Genomic DNA, 16,750 nt, shown 5'->3' on the forward strand with positions numbered 1-16,750 from the left:
CTTAAGTAATTTGATTAATTGAACTTTAATTTATCATGAACTTAGTACCTGATAGTATTTTGCATGTCTATGTTATTGTACATAGATGGCCCATGCTTTTGTTCTGTTGAATTTTAATGCGTTCCTAGAGAAAGCTAAGTTGAAAGATGTTGGTAGCAACTACACAGACTGGGTCCGTGATACGTCTCCAACGTATCTATAATTTTTGATTGTTCCATGATATTATATATTCTATTTTGGATGTTTAATGGGCTTATTTATACACTTATATATTATTTTTGGGACTAACCTATTAACCGGTGGCCCAACCCAAATTGCTGTTTTTTTGCCTATTTCAGTGTTTTGCAGAAAAAGAATATCAAACAGAGTCCAAACAGAATGAAACCTTCGGGAGCGTGATTTTTGGAACAAACGTGATCCAGAGGACTTGGAGTGGACGTCAAGCAATCAACGAGGAGGCCACGAGGCAGGGGGCACGCCTACCCCCCTGGGCGCGCCCTCCACCCTCGTGGCTCCACCGACCTACTTCTTCCTCCTATATATACCTACGTACCCTGAAAACATCAGAGGGTACCACGAAAACCTAATTCCACCACCGCAACCTTCTGTACCCGCAAGATCCCATCTTGGGGCCTTTTCCAGCGCTCCGCCGAAGGGGGCATTGATCACGGAGGGCTTCTACATCAACACCATAGCCCCTCCGATGATGTGTGAGTAGTTTATCTCAGACCTTCGGGTCCATAATTATTAGCTAGATGGCTTCTTCTCTCTCTTTGGATCTCAATACAAAGTTCTCCTCGATTCTCTTGGAGATCTATTCGATGTAATCTTCTTTTGCGGTGTGTTTGTCAAGATCTGATGAATTGTGGGTTTATGATCAAGATTATCTATGAACAATATTTGAATCTTCTCTGAATTCTTTTATGTATGATTGGTTATCTTTGCAAGTCTCTTCAAATTATCAGTTTGGTTTGGCCTACTAGATTGATCTTTCTTGCAATGGGAGAAGTGCTTAGCTTTGGGTTCAATCTTGCAGTGCTCGATCCCAGTGATAGTAGGGGAAACGACACGTATTGTATTGTTGCCACCGAGGATAAAAATATGGGGTTTATATCATATTGCATGAGTTTATCCCTCTACATCATGTCATCTTGCTTAAAGCGTTACTCCGTTCTTATGAACTTAATACTCTAGATGCATGCTAGATAGCGGTCGATGTGTGGAGTAATAGTAGTAGATCCAAGCAGGAGTCGGTCTACTTGTCACGGACGTGATGCCTATATACATGATCATACCTAGATATTCTCATAATTATTCGCCTTTATATCAATTGCTCGACAGTAATTTGTTCACCCATCGTAATACTTATGCTATCTTGAGAGAAGCCACTAGTGAAACCTATGGCCCCCGGGTCTATTCTCCATCATACAAGTTTCCAATCTATTTTATTTTGCAATCTCTACTTTCAATCTATATCATAAAAATACCAAAAATATTTATCTTATTATTATTATCTCTATCAGATCTCACTCTTGCTAGTGGCCGTGAAGGGATTGATAGCCCCTTTATCGCGTTGGTTGCGAGGTTCTTATTTGTTTGTGTAGGTACGAGGTGACTCGCGCGTGGTCTCCTACTGGATTGATACCTTGGTTCTCAAAAACTGAGGGAGATACTTACGCTGCTTTGCTGCATCACCCTTTCCTCTTCAAGGGAAAACCAACGTATGCTCAAGAGGTAGCAAGAAGGATTTCTGGCGCCGTTGCCAGGGAGTGTACGCACAAGTCAAAATATACCAAGTACCCATCACAAACTCTTATCCCTCGCATTACATTATTTGCCATTTTCCTCTTGTTTTCCTCTCCCCCACTTCACCCTTGCCGTTTTATTCGCCCTTCTTCTGTTCGTCTTTCCATTTGCTTTGATGTCTTACTTGGCTCGTTTGCTCGTTTGGTTGGAATAGTTGTTTATTTATTGCTACACAGAGAACCTAAGATCTATGGATCCTCATCCGCTTGCTAATCTTTTTAAGAGATCCAATTATGGTGAACCAATTGCTAGTGAGTTTTGTTCACTAGATTATCTTTATGAAGTTTTGCTTGAAATTCGTGAATCTGAAAATTGTGATGAAGTACTTTATGGAGTGATTCACGATGGATCTTTGAATATAAAGCATGATTGCAATGATGATAGTATAAATTCTATTAATGTCAATTGTGCTTATAATATGCAAAACCCTATGCTTGGGGATGCTAGTTTTGCTATGTCTACTACTTGTTGCAATGATCATGATTGGGGTGATTCTTCTTATGATCTTGAAAATTTATTTAAGCACCATAATGAATATGAGATTGATAATAGTGTTTGCAATATTATTGAAATTGTATTTGGAAGAGTGTCAACTTTAGATCCCACATATTTGGAGAATGTTCAATCTTATGATTTTTTTGATAAAAGTGGGTTTGGAGAGGTCATGACTTTAGTTAATGTCAATCCCACTGTTTTGGAAGAGTGTCAACTTTGCATACATGTGGATCATGTTAAGAATATGTTTTGTGATAGCTATATTGTTGAATTTGCTTATGATCCTACATGTAATTATTATGAGAGAGGAATATATATATGGTTGTAGAAATTTTCATGTTACTAAATTACCTCTCGTTATGTTGAGATTGCTATTGTTTCTTTCCGCTTCCTTGCATATGCTAGTTTTTGCTTGCCTTGATAATTTGTTTGCCTATAAGATGCCTATGCATAGGAATTATGTTAGACTTAGATGTGTTTGTCACGTGTTTTATGATGCTCTCTTTGTGCTTCAATTCTTTTCTTTCATGTGAGCATCATTGAAATCTTTTGCCAAGCTAAAAGGCTTTAAAGAAAAGCGCTTGTTGGGAGACAAACCAATATTTTTTCTTGCTGTTATTCATTAAATACTTCATATATCCTCTGTTTTGGTTGTTTTTTTGTGTTTAATTAGTGTTTGTGCCAAGTAGAACCGTTGGGAAGACTTGGGGAAAGTCTTTTTGATCTTGCTGTAAAAAAACAGAAACTTTAGCGCTCGCGAGAATTGCTGCCATTTTTTATTGGAGAGTGCTATTTAGTTAATTCTTTTTGAAGATGATTAATATATAAATTCCTCACGTCCAGAAATTTATTTTAGAATTTTTGGGGTTCCATAAGTTTGCGTTAGTTACATATTACTACAGACTGTTCTGTTTTTGACAGATTCTGTTTTCCGTGTGTTGTTTGCTTATTTTGATGAATCTATGGCTAGTAATGGAGTTTATAAACCATAGAGAATTTGAAATACAGTAGGTTTAACACTAATATAAATAAATAATGAGTTCATTACAGTACCTTTAAGTGGTGTTTTGTTTTCTTTCGCTAACGGAGCTCATGAGATTTTCTGTTAAGTTTTGTGTTGTGAAGTTTTCAAGTTTTGGGTAAAGATTTGATGGATTATGGAACAAGGAGTGGCAAGAGCCTAAGCTTGGGGATGCCCAAGGCACCACAATGTAAAACCCAAGGACACCAAAAATCCTAAGCTTGGCATCCCCTCTTTTGTCTTCGTTCATCGGTAACTTTACTTGGAGCTATATTTTTATTCACCACATGATATGTGTTTTGCTTGGAGTGTCTTGTATGATTTGAGTCTTTGCTTTTTAATTTACCACAATCATCCTTGCTGTACACACCTTTTGAGAGAGACACACATGAATCAGAATTTATTACAATACTCTATGTGCTTCACTTATATCTTTTGAGCTATATAGTTTTTGCTCTAGTGCTTCACTTATATCTTTTAGAGCACGGTGGTGGTTTTATTTTATAGAAATAATTGATCTCTCATGCTTCACTTATATTATTTTGAGAGTCCTTTAGAACATCATGGTAATTGGCTTTTAGGAATAATAAAAACTTTTATATAAGTGCATTGAATACCATGAGAAGTTTGATACTTGATAATTGTTTTGAGATATGGAGATGGTGATATTAGAGTCATGCTAGTTGAGTAGTTGTGAATTTGAGTAATACTTGTGTTGAAGTTTGTGATTCCCGTAGCATGCACGTATGGTGAACCGTTATGTGATGAAGTCGGAGCATGATTTATTTATTGATTGTCTTCCTTATGAGTGGCAATCGGGGACGAGCGATGGTCTTTTCCTATCAATCTATCCACCTAGGAGCATGCACGTAGTACTTTGTTTCAGTAACTAATAGATTTTTGCAATAAGTATGTGAGTTCTTTATGACTAATGTTGAGTCCATGGATTATACGCACCCTCACCCTTCCACATTTGCTAGCCTCTCTATTACCGTGCACTTTTCGCCGGTATCATACACCCACCATATACCTTCCTCAAAAAGGCCACCATACCTACCTATTATGGCATTCCCATAGCCATTCAGAGATATATTGCCATGCAACTTTTCACCGTTCCGTTTGTTATGACACGCTTCATCATTGTCATATTGCCATGCATGATCATGTAGTTGACATCGTATTTGTGGCAAAGCCACCTTTCATAATTTTTCATACATGTCACTCTTGATTCATTGCATATCCCAGTACACCGCCGGAGGCATTCACATAGAGTCATATTTTGTTCTAAGTATTGAGTTGTAATTCTTGAGTTGTGGGTAAAAAGAAGTGTGATGATCATCATTATTAGAGTATTGTCCCAGTGAGGAAAGGATGATGGAGACTATGATTCCCCCATAAGTCGGGATGAGACTCCAGACGAAAAAAGAGGCCAAAAAAAAAGAAGGCCCAAATAAAAAATGAGAGAAAAAGAGAGAAGGGACAATGTTACTATCCTTTTTCCACACTTGCGCTTCAAAGTAGCACCATGATCTTGATGATAGAGCGTCTCCGATGTTGTCACTTTCATAAACTAGTGGGAATTTTACATTATAGAACTTGTCTTGTATATTCCAATGATGGGTTTCCTCAAATTGCTCTAGGTCTTCGTGAGAAAGCAAGTTGGATGCACACCCACTTAGTTTCTTTTGTTGAGCTTCCATACACTTATAGCTCTAGTGCATCCGTTGCATGGCAATCCCTACTCACTCACATTGTTATCTGTTGATGGGCATCTCCATAGCCCGTTGATACGCCTAGTGATGTGAGACTATCTTCTCCTTTTTGTCTTCTCCACAACCACCATTCTATTCCACCTATAGTGCTATGTCCATGGCTCACACTCATGTATTGCGTGAAAGTTGAAAAAGTTTGAGAACATCAAAAGTATGAAACAATTGCTTGGCTTGTCATTGGGTTTAGCATGATTTAATATTTTGTGTGATGAAGATAGAGCATAGCCAGACTATATGGTTTTGTAGGGATAACTTTCTTTGGCCATGTTATTTTGAGAAGACATGATTGCTTAGTTAGTATGCTTGAAGTATTATTATTTTTATGTTAATATTAAACTTTTATATTGAATCTTTCGAATCTGAACATTCATGCCACAATAAAGAAAAATTACATTGAAAAATATGTTAGGAAGCATTCCACATCAAAAATTCTGTTTTTATCATTTACCTACTCGAGGACGAGCAGGAATTAAGCTTGGGGATGCTTGATACGTCTCCAACGTATCTATAATTTTTGATTGTTCCATGCTATTATATATTCTGTTTTGGATGTTTAATGGGCTTATTTATACACTTTTATATTATTTTTGGGACTAACCTATTAACCGGAGGCCCAACCCAAATTGCTGTTTTTTTGCCTATTTCAGTGTTTTGCAGAAAAAGAATATCAAACAGAGTCCAAACGGAATGAATCCTTCGGGAGCGTGATTTTTGGAACAAACGTGATCCAGAGGACTTGGAGTGGACGTCAAGCAATCAACAAGGAGGCCACGAGGCAGGGGGCGCGCCCTCCACCCTCGTGGCTCCACCGACCTACTTCTTCCTCCTATATATACCCACGTACCCCGAAAACATCAGAGGACACCACGAAAACCTAATTCCACCGCTGTAACCTTCTGTACCCATGAGATCCCATCTTGGGGCCTTTTCCGGCGCTCCACCGGAGGGGGCATTGATCACGGAGGGCTTCTACATCAACACCATAGCCCCTCCGATGATGTGTGAGTAGTTTACCTCAGACCTTTGGGTCCATGGTTATTAGCTAGATAGCTTCTTCTCTCTCTTTGGATCTCAATACGAAGTTTTTCTCGATTCTCTTGGATATCTAATCTTCTTTTGCGGTGTGTTTGTCGAGATCCGATGAATTGTGGGTTTATGATCAAGATTATCTATGAACAATATTTGAATCTTCTCTGAATTCTTTTATGTATGATTGGTTATATTTGCAAGTCTCTTCGAATTATCAGTTTGGTTTGGCCTACTAGATTGATCTTTCTTGCAATGGGAGAAGTGCTTAGCTTTGGGTTCAATCTTGCGGTGCTCGATCCAAGTGACAGTAGGGGAAATGACACGTATTGTATTGTTGCCATCGAGGATAAAAAGATTGGGTTTATATCATATTACATGAGTTTATCCCTCTACATCATGTCATCTTTCTTAAAGTATTACTCCATTCTTATTAACTTAATACTCTAGATGCATGCTGGATAGCGGTCGATGTGTGGAGTAATAGTAGTAGATGCAGGCAGGAGTCGGTCTACTTGTCACGAACGTGATGCCTATATACATGATCATACCTAGATATTCTCATAATTATTCGCTTTTCTATCAATTGCTCGATAGTAATTTGTTCTCCCACTGTAATACTTATGCTATCTTCAGAGAAGCCACTAGTGAAACCTATGGCCCCCGGGTCTATTCTCCATCATACAAGTTTCCAATCTATTTTATTTTGCAATCTCTACTTTCAATCTATATGATAAAAATACCAAAAATATTTATCTTATTGTTATTATCTCTATCAGATCTCAGTCTTGCAAGTGGCGGTGAAGGGATTGACAACCCCTTTATCGCATTGGTTGCGAGGTTCTCATTTGTTTGTGTAGGTACGAGGTGATTCACGCGTGGTCTCCTACTAGATTGATACCTTGGTTCTCATAAACTAAGGGAAATATTTACGCTGCTTTGCTACATCACCCTTTCCTATTCAAGGGAACCAACACATAATCAAGAGGTAGCAGTCCGTAACTTGAGGATTATCCTCATTGCTGCACAGAAGAATTACGTCCTGGAAGCACCGCCATGTGACAAACCTTCTGCAGGAGCAACGCCAGATGTTGTGAATACCTGGCAGAGCAAAGCTGATGACTACTCGATAGTTCAGTGTGCCATGATTTATGGCTTCGAACCGGGACTTCAACGATGTTTTGAACGTCATGGAGCATATGAGATGTTCGAGGGGTTGAAGTTGATATTTCAAGAAAATGCCCAGATTGAGAGATATGAAGTCTCCAATAAGTTCTAGAGCTGGAAAATGGAGGAGAATAGTTCTGTCAGTGAACATATACTCAGAATGTCTGGGTACCACAACCACTTGACTCAGCTGGGAGTTAATCTTCCTGATGATAGTGTCATTGACAAAGTTCTTCAATCACTGCCACCAAGCTACAAGAGCTTAATGATGAACTATAATATGCAAGGGATGGATAAGACTATTCCCGAGCTCTTCGCAATGCTAAAGGCTACGGAGGTAGAAATCAAGAAGGAGCATCAAGTGTTGATGGTCAACAATAGCACTAGTTTCAAGAAAAAGGGTAAAGGGAAGAAGGGGAACTTCAAGAAGAACAGCAAGCGAGTTGCTGCTCAAGTGAAGAAACCCAAGTCTGGACCTAAGCCTGAAAATGAGTGCTTCTACTGCAAAGGGACTAGTCATTGGAAGCGGAACTGCCCCAAGTATTTTCTGGAAAAGAAGGATGGCAAAGTGAAAGTTATATTTGATATACATGTTATTGATGTGCACCTTACTAATGCTCGCAGTAGCGCCTGGGTATTTGATACTGGTTCTGTTGCTAATATTTGCAACTCGAAACAGGGGCTATGGATTAAGCGAAGATTGGCTAAGGACGAGGTGACGATGCGCATGGGAAATGGCTCCAAAGTTGATGTGATCGCCGTCGGCACGCTACCTCTACATCTACCTTCGGGATTAGTTTTAGACCTAAATAATTGTTATTTGGTGCCAGCGTTGAGCATGAACGTTATATCTGGATCTTGTTTGATGCGATATGGTTATTCATTTAAATCAGAGAATAATGGTTCTTCTATTTATATGAGTAATATCTTTTATGGTCATGCACCCTTGATGAGTGGTCTATTTTTACTAAATCTTGATAGTAGTGATACACATGTTCATAGTATTGAAGCCAAAAGATGCAGAGTTGATAATGATAGTGTACCTTATTTGTGGCACTGCCGTTTGGGTCATATTCGTGTAAAGGGCATGAAGAAACTCCATTCTGATGGACTTCTGGAATCACTTGATTATGAATCACTTGGTACTTGCGAACCATGCCTCATGGGCAAGATGACTAAAACTCCGTTCTCCAGAACAATGGAGCGAGCAACAGAGTTATTGGAAATCATACATACTGATGTATGTGGTCCAATGAACATTGAGGCTCGCGGCGGATATCGTTATTTTCTCACCTTCACCGATGATTTGAGCATATATGGGTATATCTACTTGATGAAACATAAGTCTGAAACATTTGAAAAGTTCAAAGAATTTCAGAGTGAAGTTGAAAATCACTGCGACAAGAAAATAAATTTTCTACAATCTGATCGTGGAGGAGAATATTTGAGTTACGAGTTTGGTCTTCATTTGAAACAATGCGGAATAGTTTCGCAACTCATGCCACCCAGAACACCACAGCGTAATGGTGTGTCCGAACGTCGTAATTGTACTTTACTAGATATGGTACGATCTGTGATGTCTATTACCGATTTACCGCTATCATTTTGGGGTTATGCTTTAGAGACAACTGCATTCACGTTAAATAGGGCACCATCTAAATCCGTTGAGATGACACCTTATGAACTGTGGTTTGGCAAGAAACCTAAGTTTTCGTTTCTTAAAGTTTGGGGCTGCGATGCTTATGTGAAAAAGCTTAAACTTCATAAACATGAACCCAAATCAGAGAAATGTGTCTTCATAGGATACACAATGGAGACCGTTGGGTACACCTTCTATCACAGATCCGAAGGAAAGATATTCGTTGCTAAGAATGGATCCTTTCTAGAAAAGGTGTTTCTCTTGAAAGAAGTGAGTGGGAGGAAAGTAGAACTTGATGAGGTAATTGTACCTGCTCCCTTATTGGAAAGTAGTTCATCATTGAAATCAGTTCCACTGATTCCTACACCAGTAAGTGAGGTAGCTAATGATGATGATCATGAAACTTTGGATCAAGTTACTACAGAACCTCGTAGGTCAACCAGAGTAAGATCCGCACCAGAGTGGTACGATAATCCTGTTCTGGAGGTCATGTTACTTGACCATGACGAGCCTACGAACTATGAGGAAGCGATGATGAGCCCAGATTCTGCAAAATGTCTTGAGGCCATGAAACCTGAGATGGGATCCATGTAAGAGAACAAAGTGTGGACTTTGGTTGACTTGCTCGTTGATCGGCAGGCCATAGAGAATAAATGGATCTTTAAGAAGAAGACTGACACTGACGGTAATATTACTGTCTACAAAGCTCGACTTGTTGCAAAAGGTTTTCGACAAGTTCAAGGAGTTGACTACGATGAGACTTTCTCACCCGTAGCGATGCTTAAGTCCGTCCGAATCATGTTAGCAATTGCCACATTTTATGATTATGAAATTTGGCAAATGTATGTCAAAACTGCATTCCTTAATGGATATCTTAAAGAAGAGTTGTATATGATGCAACCAGAAGGTTTAGTCGATCCAAAAGTTGCTAACAAAGTGTGCAAGCTCCTGTGATCCATTTATGGACTGGTGCAAGCCTCTCGGAGTTCGAATATATGCTTTGATAGTGTGATCAAAGCATATGGTTTTATACAGACTTTTGGAGAAGCCTGTATTTACAAGAAAGTGAGTGGGAGATCTGTAGCATTTCTAATATTATATGTAGCTGACATATTGTTGATCAAAAATGATACTGAATTTCTGAATAGCATACAAAGATACTTGAATAAGAATTTTTCAATAAAACACCTCGGTGAAGCTGCTTATATATTGGGCATCAAGATCTATAGAGATAGATTAATACGCTTAATTGGACTTTCACAAAGCACATACCTTGTGCTACATCTTGAGCTTGCGTTGGTTTTCCCCGAAGAGGAAGGGATGATGCAGTAGAGTAGCGTAAGTATTTCCCTCAGGTTTTGAGAACCAAGGTATCAATCCAGTAGGAGCCCACGCTCAAGTCCCTCGTACCTGCACAAAGCGATAGCTACTCGCAACCAACGCGATTAGGGGTTGTCAAGCCCTTCACGGTCACTTACGAGAGTGAGATCTGATAGATATAATATTTTTGGTATTTTGATATAAAGATGCAAAGTAAAAAGTAAAGGCAAAGTAAATAGTAAAACAATGTAAGAGTGACGGAGATTGATATGATGAGAATAGACCCGGGGCCATAGGTTTCACTAGTGGCTTCTCTCAAGAGCATAAGTATTCTACGGTGGGTGAAAAAATTACTGTTGAGGAATTGATAGAATTGTGCATAATTATGAGAATATCTAGGCATGATCATGTATATAGGAATCACGTCCGTGACAAGTAGACCGAAACGATTCTGCATCTACTACTATTACTCCACTCATCGACCGCTATCCAGCATGCAGCTAGAGTATTAAGTTAAAAACAAAGTAACGCCTTAAGCAAGATGACATGATGTAGAGAGATAAATTCATGCAATATGAAATAAACCGCATCTTGTTATCCTCGATGGCAACAATACAATACGTGCCTTGCTGCCCCTTCTGCCACTTGGTAAGGACACCGCAAGATTGAACCCAAAGCTAAGCACTTCTCCCATGGCAAGAACTACCAATTTAGTTGGCCAAACCAAACGGATAATTCGAAGAGACTTGCAAAGATAACCAATCATGCATAAAAGAATTCAGAGAAGATTCAAATATTATTCATAGATAGACTTGATCATAAACCCACAATTCATCGGTCTCAACAAACACACCGCAAAAAGAAGATTACATCGAATAGATGTCCACAAGAGAGGGGGAGAACTTTGTATTGAGATTCAAAGAGAGAGAAGAAGCCATCTAGCTACTAACTATGGACCCGAAGGTCTGAGGTAAACTACTCACACTTCATCGGAGAGGCTATGATGATGTAGAAGCGCTCCGTGATGACGGCCCTCTTCCGACGGAGCTCCGGAACAGGCCCCAAAATGGGATCTCGTGGATACAGAAAGTTGCGGCGGTGGCATTAGGTTTTTGGCTCCTGTTCTGATCGTTTGGGGTATGTGTGTATATATAGGAGGAAGGAGTACGTCGGTGGAGCACCGAGGGGCCCACGAGGCAGGGGGCGCGCCCTAGGGGGGCGCCCCCACCCTCGTGACCGCCTCTTTGATCCCTTGCAGTAGGGTCCAAGTCTCCTGGATCACATTCGGTGAGAAAATCACGTTTCCTAAGATTTTATTCCGTTTGGACTCCGTTTGATATTCTGTTTATCCGAAACACTGAAATAGGCAAAAAAATAGCAATTCTGGGCCGGGCCTCCGGTTAATAGGTTAGTCCCAAAAATAATATAAAAGTGGAAAATAAAGCCCAATATAGTCCAAAACAGTAGATAATATAGCATGGAGCAATGAAAAAGTATAGATACGTTGGAGACGTATCAGGCATCCCCAAGCTTAATTCCTGCTCGTCCTCGAGTAGATAAATGATAAAAAGAGAATTTTTGATGCGGATTGCTACTTGGCATAATTTCAATGCAAATATTCTTAATTGTGGTATGAATATTCATATTAGAAAGATTCAAGACAAAAGTTTATATTGACATAGAAAATAATAATACTTCAAGCATACTAATAAAGCAATTATGTCTTCTCAAAATAACATGGCTAAAGAGAGTTATCCCTACAAAATCATATAGTCTGGCTATGCTCCATCTTCCCCACACAAACTATTTAAATCATGCACAACCCCGATGACAAGCCAAGCAATTGTTTCATACTCTAACTTTTTCAAAACTTTTTCAATCTTCACGCAATACATGAGCGTGAGCCATGGATATAGCACTATAGGTGGAATAGAATGGTGGTTATGGAGAAGACAAAAAGGGAGAAGATAGTCTCACATCAACTAGGCGTATCAACAGGCTATGGAGATGCCCATCAATAGATATCAATGTGAGTGAGTAGGGATTGCCATGCAACGGATGCACTAGAGCTATAAATGTATGAAAGCTCAACAAAAGAAACTAGTGGGTGTGCATCCAACTTGCTTGCTCACGAAGACCTAGTGCAATTTGAGGAAGCCCATCATTGGAATATACAAGCCAAGTTCTATAACGTAAAATTCCCACTAGAATATGGAAGTGACAACATATGAGACTCTCTATATGAAGAACATGGTGCTACTTTGAAGCACAATATATGAGACTCGCTATATCATGGTGCTACTTTGAAGCACAAGTGTGGAAAAAGGATAGTAGCATTGCCCCTTTTTTTTGGGCCTTCTTTTTTTTCTTTGGCCTTTCTCTTTTTTTATTAGGACAATGCTCTATTAAATGATGATCATCATAGTTCTATTTATTTCCAACTCAATGATTATAACTCGATACTAAAACAAAGTATGACTCTATATGAATGCCTCCGGCGGTGTACCGGGATATGCAATGAATCAAGAGTGACAAGTATGAAAGAATTATGAACGGTGGCTTTGCAATATGACAATGATGGATGTGTCATGATGAACTAGATGGTGGAAAGTTGCATGGCAATATATCTCGGAATGGCTATGGAAATGCCATAATAGGTAGGTATGGTGGCTGTTTTGAGGAAGGTATATGGTAGGTGTATGATACCGGCGAAAGGTGCACGGTATTAGAGAGGCTAGCAAAGGTGGAAGGGTGAGAGTGCGTATAATCCATGGACTCAACATTAGTCATAAAGAACTCATATACTTATTGCAAAAAACTAGAAGTTATCAAAGCAAAGTACTACGCGCATGCTCCTAGGGGGATAGATTGGTAGGAAAAGACCATCGCTCGTCCCCGACCGCCACTCATAAGGAAGACAGTCAATAAATAAATCATGCTCCGACTTCATCACATAACGGTTCACCATACGTGCATGCTACGGGAATCACAAACTTCAACACAAGTATTCTTTAAATTCACAACTACTCAACTAGCATGACTTTAATATTATCACCTCCATATCTCAAAACAATTATCATGCTTCAATCTTTTCTTAGTATTCAACACACTCAAAAGAAAGTTTCACAAGTCTTGAATACCAAGCATATTATTATTAGGCAAATTACCATGCTATTAAGAGACTCTCAAATTAATTTATGTGAAGCATGAGAGATCAATAGTTTCTTTAAAACGAATCCACCACCGTGCTCTAAAAGATCTAAGTGAAGCACATAGAGCAAAATTATCTAGCTCAAAAGATATAAGTGAAGCACAAAGAGCAAAATTATCTAGCTCAAAAGATATAAGTGAAGCACATAGAGCAAAATTATCTAGCTCAAAAGATATAAGTGAAGCACATAGAGCAAAATTATCTAGCTCAAAAGATATAAGTGAAGCACATAGAGCAAAATTATCTAGTTCAAAAGATATAAGTGAAGCACATAGAGTATTCTATCAAATTCTAATTCATGTATGGCTCTCTCAAAAGGTGTGTACAGCAAGGATGATTGTGGTATACTAGCAAACAAAGACATAAATAATACAAGACGCTCCAAGCAAAACACATATCATGTTGGTGAATAAAAATATAGCTCCAAGTAAATTACCGATGGAAGTGGACGAAAAGAGGGGATGCCTTCCGGGGCATCCCCAAGCTTTAAATTTTTGGTGTTCTTGGATTATCTTGGGGGTGCCATGGGAATCCCCAAGCTTAGTCTCTTGCCACTCCTTGTTCCATGATCCATCAAAAGAATTCACCCAAAACTTGAAAACTTCACAACACAAAACTCAAGATAGAAAACGCGTGAGCTCCGTTAGCGAAAGAAAACAAAAGACTACGTCAAGGTACTGTAATGAACTCATTATTTATTTATATTGGTGTTAAACCTACTTTATTCCAACTTCTCTATGGATTATAAACTATTTTACTAGCCATAGATTCATCAAAATAAGCAAACAACACACGAAAAACAGAATCTATCAAAAACAGAACAGTCTGTAGTAATCTGTAGCTAGCGCAAGATCTGGAACCCCAAAAATTCTAAAATAAATTGCTAGACGTGAGGAATTTATCTATTAATCATCTGCAAAAATAATTAACTAAATATCGCTCTTCAAATAAAAATGACAGCATTTCTCGTGAGCGCTAAAGTTTCTGTTTTTTTACAGCAAGTTCAACAAGACTTTCCCCAAGTCTTCCCAACGGTTCTACTTGGCACAAACACTAATTAAACACAAAAAACACAAACTAAAAAGAGACTAAATAATTTATCTATTACTAAACAGGAGCAAATAGCAAGGAATAAAAATAAAATTGGGCTGCCTCCCAACAAGCGCTATCGTTTAATGCCCCTAGCTAGGCATAACGAGCAAGAATAGATCTAGGTATTGCCATCTTTGGTAGGCAATTCTTCAATTAGGCATCTACCATCTTTAGGAATTTCTTTCTTTTTATTAATTATAAAACTTTTAGGCACAAGATCGAAAAATTCATTTGCAATAAATGGTTCCTTAATGATAGCAAAAAGATTGGGATGAATACTTATAGATTTAAGATCCGCAGTTTCCTTACTAGATGATTCACCCTTATTTTTAGGGACATACATAAGCCTGGCAATTTTAGTAGGAGGACTAGGAGTTTTATTTACGAAAGAAAAAGCGGTTCCCAAATTTGTAATGATACCCTCAAGTTTATCAACTCTAGTAGAATCTAAGTTCATCTTCTCATTAACTATGAGTTCCTTTTCCTTAATATTTTTCAAAGTCATTCCTACCTTAGATCCGTATTGAGTAATTTGATTGTGGATCTTTTTATCTAGATTTTCAATTGATTCAATAGTGGCAACTTTATTTTCAATAATTTCAAGTATTTGCATAACATGCTCCAAAGTTAACATGGTTCCATTAACCAAAAGAGGTGGTGAGCCAAATAAATCTAACATAGCATTATAAGAATCAAAAGTATGGCTACCCAAGAAGTTCCCTCCGGTAATGGTATCTAGGATATATCTATTCCAAGGATTAATACCTACATAAAAATTGCGGAGAAGAACTAAGGTAGATTGCTTCCTGGTAGATCTATTTTGAGCATTGCAAATCCTATACCAAGCATCTTTTAGATTTTCTCCCTCCCTTTGTTTAAAATTTAGAACTTCACTCTCGGGAGACAACGGAGAAGATATGAGACTAGCCATGACGACAAGCAAACAAACTAGCACATGAGCAAACAAAAAGGCAAACAGAGAGGGATGATAGAGAGAGAGGGCAAATAAAACGGCAAGGGTGAATTGGGGGGAGAGGAAAACGAGAGGCAAATGGCAAATAATGTAATGCGAGATATAGGGATTGTGATGGGTACTTGGTATGTTGACTTTTTGCATAGACTCCCCGGCAACGGTGCTAGAAATCCTTCTTGCTACGTCTTGAGCTTGTGTTGGTTTTCCCCGAAGAGGAAGGGATGATGCAGCAGAGTAGCGTAAGTATTTTCCTTAGTTTTTGAGAACCAAGGTATCAATCCAGTAGGAGCCCACGCTCAAGTCCCTCGTACCTACACAAAGCGATAGCTACTCGCAACCAAAGCGATTAGGGGTTGTCAAGCCCTTCACGGTCACTTACAAGAGTGAGATCTGATAGATATAATATTTTTGGTATTTTTGATATAAAGATGCAAAGTAAAAGTAAAGGCAAAGTAAATAGTAAAACAATGTAAAAGTGATGGAGATTGATATGATGAGAATAGACCCCGGGGCCATAGGTTTCACTAGTGGCATCTCTCAAGAGCATAAGTATTCTACGGTGGGTGAACAAATTACTGTTGAGCAATTGATAGAATTGTGCATAATTATGAGAATATCTAGGCATGATCATGTATATAGGCATCACGTCCGTGACAAGTAGACCGAAACGATTCTGCATCTACTACTATTACTCCACTCATCGACCGCTATCCAGCATGCATCTAGAGTATTAATTTAAAAACAGAGTAACGGCTTAAGGAAGATGACATGATGTAGAGAGATAAATTCATGCAATATGAAATAAACCACATCTTGTTATCCTCGATGGCAACAATACAATACGTGCCTTGCTGCCCCTTCTGTCACTGGGTAAGGACACCACAAGATTGAACCCAAAGCTAAGCACTTCTCCCATGGCAAGAACTACCAATCTAGTTGGCCAAACCAAACGGATAATTCCAAGAGACTTGCAAAGATAACCAATCATGCATAAAAGAATTCAAAGAATATTCAAATATTATTCATAGATAGACTTGATCATAAACCCAGAATTCATCAGTCTCAACAAACACACCGCAAAAAGAAGATTACATCGAATAGATCTCCATGAGAGAGGGGGAGAACTTTGTATTGAGATTCAAAGAGAGAGAAGAAGCCATCTAGCTACTAACTATGGACCCGAAGGTCTGAGGTAAACTACTCACACTTCATCGGAGAGGCTATGATG

This window comes from Triticum aestivum, chromosome 4A (assembly GCF_018294505.1).
Source record: "Triticum aestivum cultivar Chinese Spring chromosome 4A, IWGSC CS RefSeq v2.1, whole genome shotgun sequence".
NCBI classification, from domain to species: domain Eukaryota; kingdom Viridiplantae; phylum Streptophyta; class Magnoliopsida; order Poales; family Poaceae; genus Triticum; species Triticum aestivum.